The sequence below is a fragment of the Hyaena hyaena genome, unplaced genomic scaffold (genome assembly GCF_003009895.1).
Source record: "Hyaena hyaena isolate Hyena2069 unplaced genomic scaffold, ASM300989v1 scaffold_456, whole genome shotgun sequence".
Taxonomy (NCBI): Eukaryota; Metazoa; Chordata; class Mammalia; order Carnivora; family Hyaenidae; genus Hyaena; species Hyaena hyaena.
This window is the reverse complement of record NW_024081087.1, coordinates 589539-602070: the sequence shown is the minus strand read 5'-3', so window position 1 is coordinate 602070 and position 12532 is coordinate 589539.

The following is a 12532-nucleotide window of genomic DNA, read 5'->3' as shown; positions in this document are numbered from 1 at the left end:
CAGTAGACCTAAAGAACTTACCAAGAATGCCTCCCAGAGAGACAAAGGAAATTATGAAACACGAGTTAAGAACACAGGGGTGCCTTGGTGGCTCTGTTGAGCATCCGACTTTGGCTCAAGTCATTACCTTGTGGCTCATGAGTTCAAGCCCCACATCAGACTCTGTGGTGACAGCTTGGAGCCTGGAGCTGCTTCAGATTCTGTGTCTCCCTCTCTCTCTGCTCCTCCTCCACTCATGCTCTAGCTCTCTCTCTCTCTCTCTCAAAAATACATAAATCTTAAAAAAAATTTTAAAGGAAGTTACCACAGAGGATGGAACAAGGTGAATGGCTCGAATTCAGAACTGATGAAATACGTAGCCCTCCGATTCCAGAAGCTCCCACAACCTCCGTCTGTTAAATCAAAATAAATCTATCTCAACAAAACTGGGAGGAAAAATAATTTTAAAAGAATAAAAAAGTTTTCATACACACATCAATCAATCAATCTACACCAATTACTTATGGTAACAAAATTGCTAATTGCTAGAAAGAGAGACTATAAAGTAGACTTATGGCTAACTTTTTCTTGGTAGCAATGGAAGCCAGTAGACAATGGAATAACGTCTGGAAGTGCTAAGAAAACAGCAGTTGACTGAATGTTTCAAGAAAGAGATTGTAGCTCATATATCTATCTGATGAGGGGTTAATATCCAAAATATGTAAAGAACTCATACAACCCAATATAAAAAAAAATCTGATTAAAAAATGGGCAGAGGATGTGAATAGGCATTTTTCCAAAGAAGGCATTCGAATGAATAACAGGCACATGAAAAGATGCCCAACATTACCAGTCATCAGGGAAATGCAAATTAAAATCACAATGGGATAGGGGCGCCTGGGCAGCTAAGTTGGTTAAGCATCCGACTTCAGCTCAGGTTATGATCTCACAGTTTGTGAGTTTGAGCCTCGCATCAGGCTCTTGGCTGTCAGAGTGGAGCCTGCTTCAGACCCCCAGTCTCACCTACTCTCTCTGTCCCTCCCCCACTTGCCCCCTTCTCAAAAATAAAAAATAAAACTTAAAATAAAAATAAATAAATAATAAAATCAAAATAAGATATCACCTCACACCTTTCTGAATGGCTAGTAGCAAAAGAACAAAATATAACAAGTGTTAGCAAGGATGTAGAGAAAAGGGAATCTTCAGACTCTGTTGGTGGGAATGTAAATTGTTTCAGCCGCTGTGGAAAACAGGATGGGGTTTCCTCAAGTAATTAAAAATAGAAATGCCATATGATCCAGCAATTCCACTTTTGGGTATTTATTTATCCAAAGAAAATGCAAACCCTAACTCGAAAAGATGCGTGTAGCCCCGTATTCTTTATGGCATTGTTTACAAAAGCCAAGATACAGAAACAACGTAAATATCCATCTGTGGGCAAATGGCTAAAGAAATTGTGGTATATATGTGCAATGGAATATTACTCAACCCTCAAAAAGAATGAGATCTTGCCATTTGCAACAACACGGATGAAACTTGAGGGCGTTATGCGAAGTGGAATAAGTCAGACAGAGAAAGACAGATACCGTATGATCTCACTTATTTGCGGAATCCAAACACCAAACCAAACTAACAAAACAAAACTCATGGATATGGGGAACAGAGTGGTGGTTGCTGGGGGGTGGAGTTGGGGGTGGGCAAATGCACGAAGGGGTCGGGAGATAGAGACTCCAGTTGTGAGATGAACGGGTCATCAGGATGTGGTGTGCAGACCACAGTGTGGTGTTGGGTTGCAGGCTTGAAGATTGCTAGGAGGGTGTATCTTGGACGCTCTCATTTCAAGGAAAATAAAAGCTTCTTTTGTAGCTTGTGATCATAGCAGATTGTGATGAAGCTCATTGTGGTGATCATTTTGCAGTGTATACAAGCATCAGGTCCTTACCTTGTACACCTGAAACTAATATGATATATGTCTATTATGCCTCAATTAAAAAAAAAAAAAAACAACAGAATGGCTTTGTTACAGACTCAAAAAAAAAAAAAAAGAATGAGGCTGAACAGAATCATTTTCAGATAAACATTGAGAGCATTTACGACTAACAAATCCCCACCTAAGGAAATTTTAAAGGACCATCTTCAAGAACAAGGAAAATAGTCTGAGGGGCACCTGGGTGGCTTAGTCTGTTAAGCTTCCAAATTTGCCTCAGGTCACGATCTCACAGTTTATGAGTTTGAGCCCCCATAGGGCTCTGTGCTGACAGCTCAGAGCCTGGAGTCGGCTTCGGATTCTGTGTCTCCCTCTCTCTCTGCCCTTCCCCTGCTCGTGCTCTGTCTCTCAAAAAGAAACATTAAATATTTTTAAAAAGAAAAGAAAATAGTCTGAAAAGGAAAGTATACATTTCAAGTAGGAACGGTAAGCCAAGAAATACATCAACACGGAGGCAAATTAAATAAGCTTTGATGGTATATAACAATTATAATAATGTCTAATTTGTGGGGTTAGGAAACACAAGATAAAAATAGAGAACCGGAAGATAATGGTGTGAATTAGTAAGGAGTGAGCTGAGCTGGAAAGGTCTATTATTTGGCAGAAGCATAAAACATCATCTAGCTTTTGACTTTGTTCAATTAAACATGCAGTGTTAAACCAGTGGAACAGTAAAATGGAATGAGTTGAAGCTCCTGATAGAAAAGCCATTAGGAGGCAGGAAAGAAAGGAAAAGAAATAAGAGACGCAGGACAAGCAGAAGGATGGTGGGTTTCCTGGCAGAGAGCATGGGGTAAGTCGAGGCAGGACGGCATGGTGGGAGCGTCCCTGGGAACTGATGTGACACACCTCAGGAACGTTTCATGGACGTAAAGCTCTCAACGGAATGCTGGGAAATAAACCCAGCTGAATGCCCAACTCAATGAGCTCATTTTTATGAACCAAGACCCTTTTATTAAAAAGGTTTTATTTATTTATTTATTTATTTATTTATTTATTTATTTATTTATTTATTTAAAGTAAACTCCATGCCCAACGTGGGGCTCGAACTTACAGCCCCAAGATCAAGAGTCACGTGTTCTACCGACAGAGCGGGCCAGGCACCCTGGAGCCAAGACCCTTTGAACTCCAATTTCAAGGACACGTAGAGCCCTTCCACCCTGTGGAGAGGCCAGCCATCTTCCATCCACATTGCACCTCTCTCCTGACCTTGGCCCAGCAAAGTGGAATAAGCAACATTATTCAGGGAAGTACGTCTGCCTTTCTGGCTGGAAGCCAGGGAGGCCCTAAAACTCCATCCCCGCCACGGGGCGCAGGGGGGAAGCCTCATGCTGACGGGCACTTAGTGAGCTTATTGTCTTGTGTCCAGTGCTTTGTGTGGGACACACACACACACACACACACACACACACACACACACACACCGGTTCTCACAGAAGCACAATGAAACAAGTACTGTCCTTAACACACCAGTGCAGATCAGGAAACTGAACTTAGAGAGGCCATTTGCCCAAGAAGCCACAGTTAAGAAGTGGAGTAGAGTCAGGCTCCTGACTCCTGTCTGTCCAAGCCAAGACCCTGAGCTCTTAGCCTTGGGAAGGTCAGCCTTTTTGCAATGGGGGGGGGGGGGGGGGGGGGGGGGGGCGGGGGAGTTGTTTAAGCACGAATGCTTTGGCTGAAGCATGGCCATCTCTACAGCAAAGCTGTGGCTCTATGGGGCTCTGAATCTTGGACCAGTCCTGCCCCAGCTCAACCCAAGTCGCTTTCTCAGTCCCCGGAGTCCTGAAATAATCCCAGAAGTGCCATAGCCAGTCCTCGTCTTTCCTGAGGCCCAGCATTCTGTATCACAGTCTCTTTATCCAGTGCTTAAATGTACGTATATTAACCCTCATCATTTGGTCACTCATTCAACACAAATGTCGTGGGTTCTGGGGACTGGGGACACAGCACTGAGTGAAACAGACCAGCATTGCTGTTCTTAGTGGGAGAGTCACATTGTAGACAATGGACATAACAAAGAAGTAAATCATATGGAGAAAAGAAGTCGAGCTGAGTCAGGGGTGTTAGGGGAGACAGGAAGGGGGTGCCATTGTAAATAGGGGCTCAGCCTGCCCCCTTCAGAAGAGCCTTGGTTGGGAGTGTGCTCCCAGGGAACAGAGAGGAACACGGAAGGATGACAAAGGAAAAGAAGGAAAGTCAGTAAAATGGCGCACCATTGGGTTGGCCCTACTATAGCGAGTGGTACTGGATGTCAGACTTACCAGATGGTTCTCAGAACAGTCTGCCCCAGGTACCATTCCTGCCTCCTACTGTACCAGCCCTGCGGCGGCCAAAGGACAGAAGCAGAGAAGTTGGCTAACACCTCCGGGAGAAAGCATCACACCCACCGTGATGGGCATATTGCTGGAGCCTCCCTTGGGTAGACCTTCTGTGCTGGGCATTCACGTAAGACACTGGTGCCCACTCCCCCAGACCTCTCCACAGGTCCTGCCCGGGCGCTCATGCACACCCATGCCTTCAGCCACTTTTCCCTCCACAAGCAGCAGATGACCAAAGGTACTTTCATATCTCCACCCATTGGGAAGATTTCCATTTCTACTTAGTAACTGCCTACTCTGCCGCCCCATTTGTGAACCAAGCCTGAATGTTTTCTCTTCCATCAATGGCAGCTCCGTGGAGGCCAGAGGTATGGGTTCAAAGAGAAACACGGACGCCACAGAGGTAGGGGCCATCTGTTCTTGGAACTTCTTTGCACTTTCTGGGCCTGATTGGGCCTAGAGCTGTTGTGTGCAGTGAATCCCAGCTGCCCTCCCCCCTAGATCTTACAATCTCCAGCTTACAGCCAGCACTGAGGTCTCTTAGTCATTGGTCACCCATCGTCAGACACGAGTCTCTATGAGGGCCTGGCAGCACAGCATGAGATGGTTTTCATTTTTGTTTTAAGTTTTTTTTATTTATTTTGAGAGGAGGGGGCAGAGAGAAAGGGAGAGAGAGAATTCCAAGCAGTCTTTGCACTGTCAGCGCAGAGCCCGATGCGGGGCTCGAACCCACGAACTATGAGATCATGACCTGAGCGGAAGTTGGACGCTTAACTGACTGAGCCCCCCCGGTGCCCCATATTGTGCCCTATTCTTGGTGGGAGTAGGTGCCGTAGAGACATCATCCTAGCATACCCCAGACCTGTAGGTACCTAAAATCTTCCCCAATATGGCAGCCACCTGAATCTCTGTGGGGTGTGTGTCCCACCTTTTAGGACACAGGGGGCAATGGTTTTGAACCTTGTTGGTCTCAAGCCTTCTTTATAGTCTTTTTTTTAAAGTGGGCTTCATGCCCCATGGGAAACCCAATGAGGGGGTTGAATTCAGGACTGTGAGGTCATGAACTGAGCTGAGATCAAGAATCAGATGTTTAACGGACTGAGCCATCCAGCCGCCTCCAATTTTAAAAAATATTTATTTATTTATTTATTTATTTATTTAGAAAGAGAGGTAAGAGAAGGGCAGAGAGGGAGGGAGAAAGAGAATCCCAAGCAGGCTCCACGTGATCAGTGCAGAGCCCGATACTGGGCTGGATCTCACAAACCATGAGACCATGACCTGAACCAAAAGTCAAAATTTAGACACTTAACTGACTGATCCACCCAGGTGCCTCTTCCAGCATCCTTTATATTCTTATAAATTACCAAAGACCCAAAGAACCTTTGTTTACGTGGTTATACCTATTGATACTTACCATATTAAAAGTTAAACTGATAAATTTTATTTTATTTAAAAAAATTTTTTAATGTTTTGTTTATTTCTGAGAAAGAGGCAGCATGAGCAGGGGAGGGTCAGAGAGAGAGGGAGACACAGAATCTGAGGTAGGCTCCAGACTCTGATCTGGCTGTCAGCACAGAGCCCGACACGCAGCTTGAACCCATGAATTGTGAGATCATGACCTGAGCCGATGTTGTACGCTTAACTGACTGAGCCGCCCAGGCGCCCCGGCAAATTTTAAACATTTATTTAATTCATTTAAAAATAGCAACAATGAGCTCATCACATGTCAATGCAAATAATATTTTCAATGAAAAATTACTGTATATTCCAAACCAAAAAATTTTGGGTAAGTGTAGCATGGTTTCACATGTTTTGAAATCTCTTTAATGTCTGGCTTTATAGAAGATGCTTGAATTCTCGTACCAACTTTCTCATTCAATCTGTTGAAATGTGTTGTTTTGGTCAAAGTACACTGTATATGGAAAAAAATCTGGCCTCATAATATGCAATTGGAAAAAGGAGGAGTACTTTTATTATACCTTTTAAAGATAATTTTAGATATTCTTCTCTGATACTGCAACAAAATTTGACAAGTGATGTTTTCTAAAGGTTAGCTGCAGTATGGGATCTAAAATTGTATTAATGAACTTTAATCCATTATTAAATTAAAATCCATTGACCTATCTTGTGCTTTGAATGGATCTTTCATGCATGCATGGTTGTGTAATAACAGGCATCGATCATTCTGGAACATGCTGGTTCGCCAAAGTTAGGCAGATCTTCCAAATGTTGACATGTTTCATTATATGATATGAAAAAGTTGCATTCATTAATACCATTTCTGATCTCATCTCCCAGTATTGGGAAGCTGTCAAGGGCATGATGGCAGATGAGAGTTCTCTAAAATTCGAAATTTCATGTAAGAGCTCCAAGTCCATCATTGGCAGCAATCACCGCCATTTGTTTTCTTTGAAATGACAGACTTCCTTTGCTCAGTTTCAAAAAATTATCTGCCAAATTCTCTAGTCTGCATTATCAGAGTTTTCAAGGAAACATGGCATTCTATGAAAAAGAAATCCCAACAACCCAGCTAGCTCGCTGGCAAATCAGATAAGACGAGAGCTCTTCCCGGTGGTGACCACTGTACCGTGGGATTCAGCAGGAGAGCTTTATATATTCTCCTCTTGTCACATAGAATACTAAAATATTGGGGTGCCTGGGTGGCTCAGTTGGTTAAGCCTCTGACTTCAGCTCAGGTCATGATCTCCTGGTTTGTGAGTTTGAGCCCTGCGTCGGGCTCTGTGCTGACGGCTGAGAGCCTGGAGCCTGCTTCGTATTCTGTGTCTCCCTCTCTCTCTGCCCCTTCCCTGCTCACCCTCTGTCTCTCAAAAATGAATAAACATTAAAAAAAAAAAAGAATACTAAAATATTGTGCGCGCAAGGGTTGTGATTTGATAATGTTAATAATTTTAACTGCTTCGTTGAGGACATTCTTAGGTAAAGCTAGTAATGGTTTTCCTGCTTGTCCTCTGAGCACGGGGTTGAAGAATTCAGTGGCTTCTAGGACAACTTCATGCCACTACAGCTATATCCATCAAGACTTTTGTACTGGGCACATTATGACAGTAAAAAGGTGAATGGTGTCTTGATATTAGTATGAAAATAGTTTTGGGGGCGCCTGGGTGGCTTAGTCGGTTGAGCATCCGACTTTCACTTAGGTCATGATATCGCGGTTCGTAGGTTCGAGCCCCGCGTCGGGCTCTGTGCTGACTGCCGGCTCAGAGCCTGGAGCCTGTTTCAGTCTGTGACTCCCTCTCTCTCTGACCCTCCCCTGCTCACACTGTCTCTCTCTCTCTCCTAGAAATAAATAAAACATTAAAAAAAAAAAAGAAAGAAAATAGTTTTGACCTCCTCGATCCCAGAAGCGGTCTCAGGGACCCATAGGGCATCCATGGACCTGACTTTGTAAATTGCTGGTTCTAAGGAAAGGCCATGGTGCTCAGAGCTGAAACCTATCGCCTTGAAATCCTAGCTCTTTTCGGAAGCATTGCCCCAGACACATCAGCCCTCTCCGAGGGGTGGCCTTGTAGACATTTGGCCATGGGGACACAATGACGAGCTGTCTCTTCTCTCCCACGGGCAAGATTTCAAGGCCCTTCCTCCTCTTGATCGCTCCCCATTGAATCTTTAAGTGTGGAACCCACTGGACCCAGTGCTCTGCTGAACCCAACCTGGAGCAAAGGTGATGCCCAATTTGCCCTTTACGCCATAGTCAGCGCCTTAAGACTACATTAGAGGAACTTTGGAAATGTGGGGAAAGAAAACAAAGCACTATCATCTCATCACCATGACAGCCGCTGTTATGCTGTGGCCTTGAGTGGCCCAAACAATGTTGACTCATCCCGAACCTGTTGATGAAATCCCCAAGATTTTTTTGTTTTTTTTTTTTTGTCTTCCTACTGCTAAGCCACATCATCCTGGCCCTTTCCACATGGGGCTACAGCGCCCCATGAAGAAGGCCTGACATTCAGATCTGTCCACTGCCTTGTGGGCACATCTTCCAGTGTCTGGAGCCCGCTGGCCAAAGTTTTTACTAACTTTTCCAGCTTTGTGTGACCTGCAAATGAGATCACCCTCATCCCACATCAGTGACCTCTTCCATAAATGCTCCATGTGGCCGTTTGAACCTTGGATTGGATGTTCCAGGTTGAGACACACTCATTGATGATGTATATCTTCTGTATTAGTTTCTGCTGTTGTCAAAGTCCCCCAAATCAGGTGACAAACAGAAATGTATGCTCTCACAGCTCAGGAGGCCAGAGGTCTGACGTCAAGATGTTGGTAGGGACGCATTCCCTCCAGAGGCCCTCACCAAGTCTGTCCCTGAGGGTGCCTTGGTGGCTCAGTACGTCAAGCATCTGACTTCAGCTCAGGTCATGATCTCACAGTCGATGGGTTTGAGCCCCGCACCAGGCTCTGTGCTGATGGCTAGCTCAGAGCCTGGATCCTGCTTCAGATTCTGTGTCTCCCTCTCTCTGCCCCCTCCCCCACCCATGCTCTGTCTCTCAAAAATAAATACATGTTAAAAAAAATAAAAAACAACAACACAAGACTGTGACATTCCTGGAAGATAACAGGAAAAAGCCTGCATGACCTCAAATATGATGATGACTTTTTAGATGCAATGCCAATGATGTGATCCACAGAATAAATAATTGATAAGCTGATTTCATTAAACTAACAACTTCTGCTCTGTGAAAGACAACATCAAGGGAATTAGACAATCACAGCGTGGGAGAAGATATTTGCAAAAGACACATCTGATACAGGGCTGTTGTCCAAAATATACAAAGAACTCTTAAAACTCAACAATAAGAAAACAAGCAGCCTAATTAAAAAAGGATCCAACAGAGGTGCCTGGGTGGCTCCGTTATTAAGCGTCTGACTTCGGCTCAGGTCATGATCTCATGGTTTGTGAGTTCGAGCCCCGCATTGGGCTCTGTGCTGACAGCTTAGAGCCTGGAGCCTGATGCAGATTCTATGTTTCCCTCTCTCTGCCCCTCCCTCACTCATACTCTGTCTCTCCCTCTTGCTCTCTCAAAAATAAATATTTAAAAAATAAATAAAAATAAATAAGGATCCAAAGACCTTAACAGACATTTCACCAAAGATAAACAGATCAGATATAAGCATATGAGAGGCGCCTGGGTGGCTCAGTTGGTTAAGCATCCAACTCTTGATTTCAGCCCATGTCACCATCTCCGCGGTTTCGTGAGTTCCAGAAATATGTCAGGCTCTGCGCTGACAGGGTGAAGGCTGCTTGGGATTCTCTTTCTCTCTTCCTCTCTCTCTGCCTCTCCCAACTCACACTGTCTCTGTCTCAAAATAAATAAATAACTTTTTTTAAAATTTTAAAAAAAGAATAAAAGCAGCATAGGAAAAGGTGCTCCACATCCTATCATCAAGGAAGTGCAAATCAAAGCATCAATGAGATGCTACACATCTATTAAAATGTACAAAACCCAGAACACTGAGGACGCCAAATGCCAGCAAGAACCGGAAGCAACTGGAGCTCTCATTCATTGCCGGGCGAATGCAAGCTGGCACAGCCCCTTTTGAAGACAGTTTGCCAGTTTCATACACAGCTATACATACTCTTACCATATGATCCAGCAATCGTGCCCTTTGGGATTTACCCAAAGGGAGGTGACAAATTACATCCACGTGAAAACCTGCACAAGGATGCTTAAAGCAGCTTTATGCATAATGGCCCAGACTTGGAAGCATCCAAGGTGTTCTTCAGGAGACTAATGAATACATCATGGTGCGTCCAGACAATGGAATATTTATTATTCAAAAGAAATGAGGTATCAAGCCATGAAGAGACCTACAGGGATCTTAAGGTGCCTATTACTAAATGAAGGAAGCCAATCGGAAAAGGCTACCTCTTGTATGATTGTGGCCAGATGACATTATGGAAAAGAGAGAATGGAGGCAGGGAAAAGATCAGTGGTTGCCAGGGCTGGGGAGGGGTGGGGAATGGGGGTGGGTGCATAAATAAATGGAGCACAGAAGATTTTTAAGGCAGTGGAAATACTCTGTGTGATATTATAATGATGGGTCCATGCCATCATCCATTTGTTCATAGGATGTTCAACACCAAGAGCGAGCCCTAAGGTAAACTATAGGTTTTGGGTGATTATCATGTGTCAATGTCAGTTCATCCTTGACTAAGAAAATGTACCATTTTGGGGAGTGATGTTAATAACAGGAGGCCGTGCACGTGTGGGCCGGGGTGGGGGTGGGGGAGGGTGTTATGAGAATCTCTCCACTTCTCTCTCAATTTGGTTGTAAACCCCAAACTGCTTTAAAAAATTCTTTTTTAAAAAAAATGTTTATTATTTCTGAGAGACAGAGAGACAGAGAGCAAGCAGGGGGAGGGGCAGAGAGAGAAGGAGACACAGAATCAGAAGCAGGCTCTAGGTTCTGAGCTGTCAGTACAGAGCCCAACGCAGGGTGGGAACTCCTAGATCCAGAGATCATGACCTGAGCTGAAGTCGGATGCCTAACCAACTGAGCCCCACCCAGGTGCCCAAAAACGTTATTCTTACAAAAAAAAAAAAAAAAAGGCAAGGTCCTTGACCAAATGGAACTTCTATTCTGTTGGGGAAGACAATAAACCAGTCATGGAATGAATGAGTATTCTGTGCTCTGAAGACAGGAAAACAAGACTGTGTGACAGATAGAGGGTACTGGGGACCCAGCAGGCAAGAGACCATCAGGAAGACCATCATGAAGAGAAGACATTGCAGATGAAATCTGAATATGGAGAAGAGGCCAGCCATGCAGAGCTCTGTAGGGAGAGCAGTTCCAGCAGAGGGCAGAGTTCAGTAGTCGGGGAAAATGGAAAAAAGGTCCCCGGGCCTGGACCTAAGTGGACATGGGGATGTCATGAGGTTGGAGGAGGGCTGGGGTCAGAACTCTCTGGGCTTTTAGACCCCCGTGTGTGGGCTAGCTCTTTTTTTTTTTTAATTTTTTTTTTTTTTTTTAAATTTCTGAGAGAGAGACAGCGTGAGCAGGAGAGGGTCAGAGAGAGAGGGAGACACAGAATCCGAAGACAGGCTCCAGGCTCTGAGCTGGCTGTCAGCACAGAGTCTGACGCCGGGCTCAAACCCATGAACCGTGAGATCATGACCTGAGCCGTGAGATCATGACCTGAGCCGAAGTTGGACGCTTAGCCGACTGAGCCACCCAGGCGCCCCAAGGGCCAGCTCTTAATCCAAGGGCATCACAGGGCTCTGAGGAGACCGTGCTGAGTCCCTGTTTGGATTTGGTCTGAGGTCCAGATGGCTCTCAATCTCTACTCACTCGTGAGTCCTCTGTGGCGCCACACGCTTCCTGAAGGTGTCCCCGCTTCCTTCCTCCCAATGGCAGTTACCCAACCTGAGTTGCATTTGGAAAGCTTCCTCTGTCACTCAGAGTCCCTACAGTGGTTCACCCCTAGTTTGGTTAGCATGAGCCAGTCATCCCCACCCTCCCTTCCTATAGGTCCTGGGGGCCTCCGTCTCCAGATCTGTAAAGTGGCGGGGGAGAGGTGGGGGAGACAAATGATGCAAAGGGCCTTTCCGGTGCTATCACTGTAGCTTTGGATAGTGACTGGGAGAGGATGCAGCACAAGTGGGATCCAGGGAAGAAATGAAAGTGAAAGATGGAAAACAATCCTCCAGGCTGGGGGAGGGGGGGGTGTAGGAGGAGTAGTCGGGGAAGGAGGGAAGTTTTTAGAAAGCTGGGCAGGCAGAGATCCTGTGACCCCGGCTTTCATTTCTCCTAAGCACCCCACAGCACCATGTGACGCGGCCCCGCCACAGAAAGGGGAAGCGAGGAGAGCCCAGACTTTCTCAAGAAGCGCAAAGCTGGACAGAGGACGCTGAGCAGGGAGAGAGAAAGAGCCAGCGGGGGCCAGAGAGGAGGGGAGGCAGAAGGGGGGTCAGGGAGGGGGTGTAGGAGACAGCAAGGCCGGTGGGGGCGGCGCGAGCCGGGTGGGAGGGCTCCCTCCCCAGAGGGCTCGCCAGGTGTCACAGGGGGAAGGGACAATTCAGACGGAGCGGCCAACCGGGGAGACCGACAGGAAAGGAGGGGGAGGGGCAGGGAAAGTGGGGCCGAAAAGGGTCGGCAGGAGGGGCCGCGGGGTGGAGAGGAGGGGGAGAAAGAGCCAGGGGGGAGGAAGGAGGAAGAATCAGGGGTGGGTGGAGGGGCGAGGGGAGAGTTGAGGGGCAGGGGCAGGCAGGTGGGGCCTGGGTAGCCAACA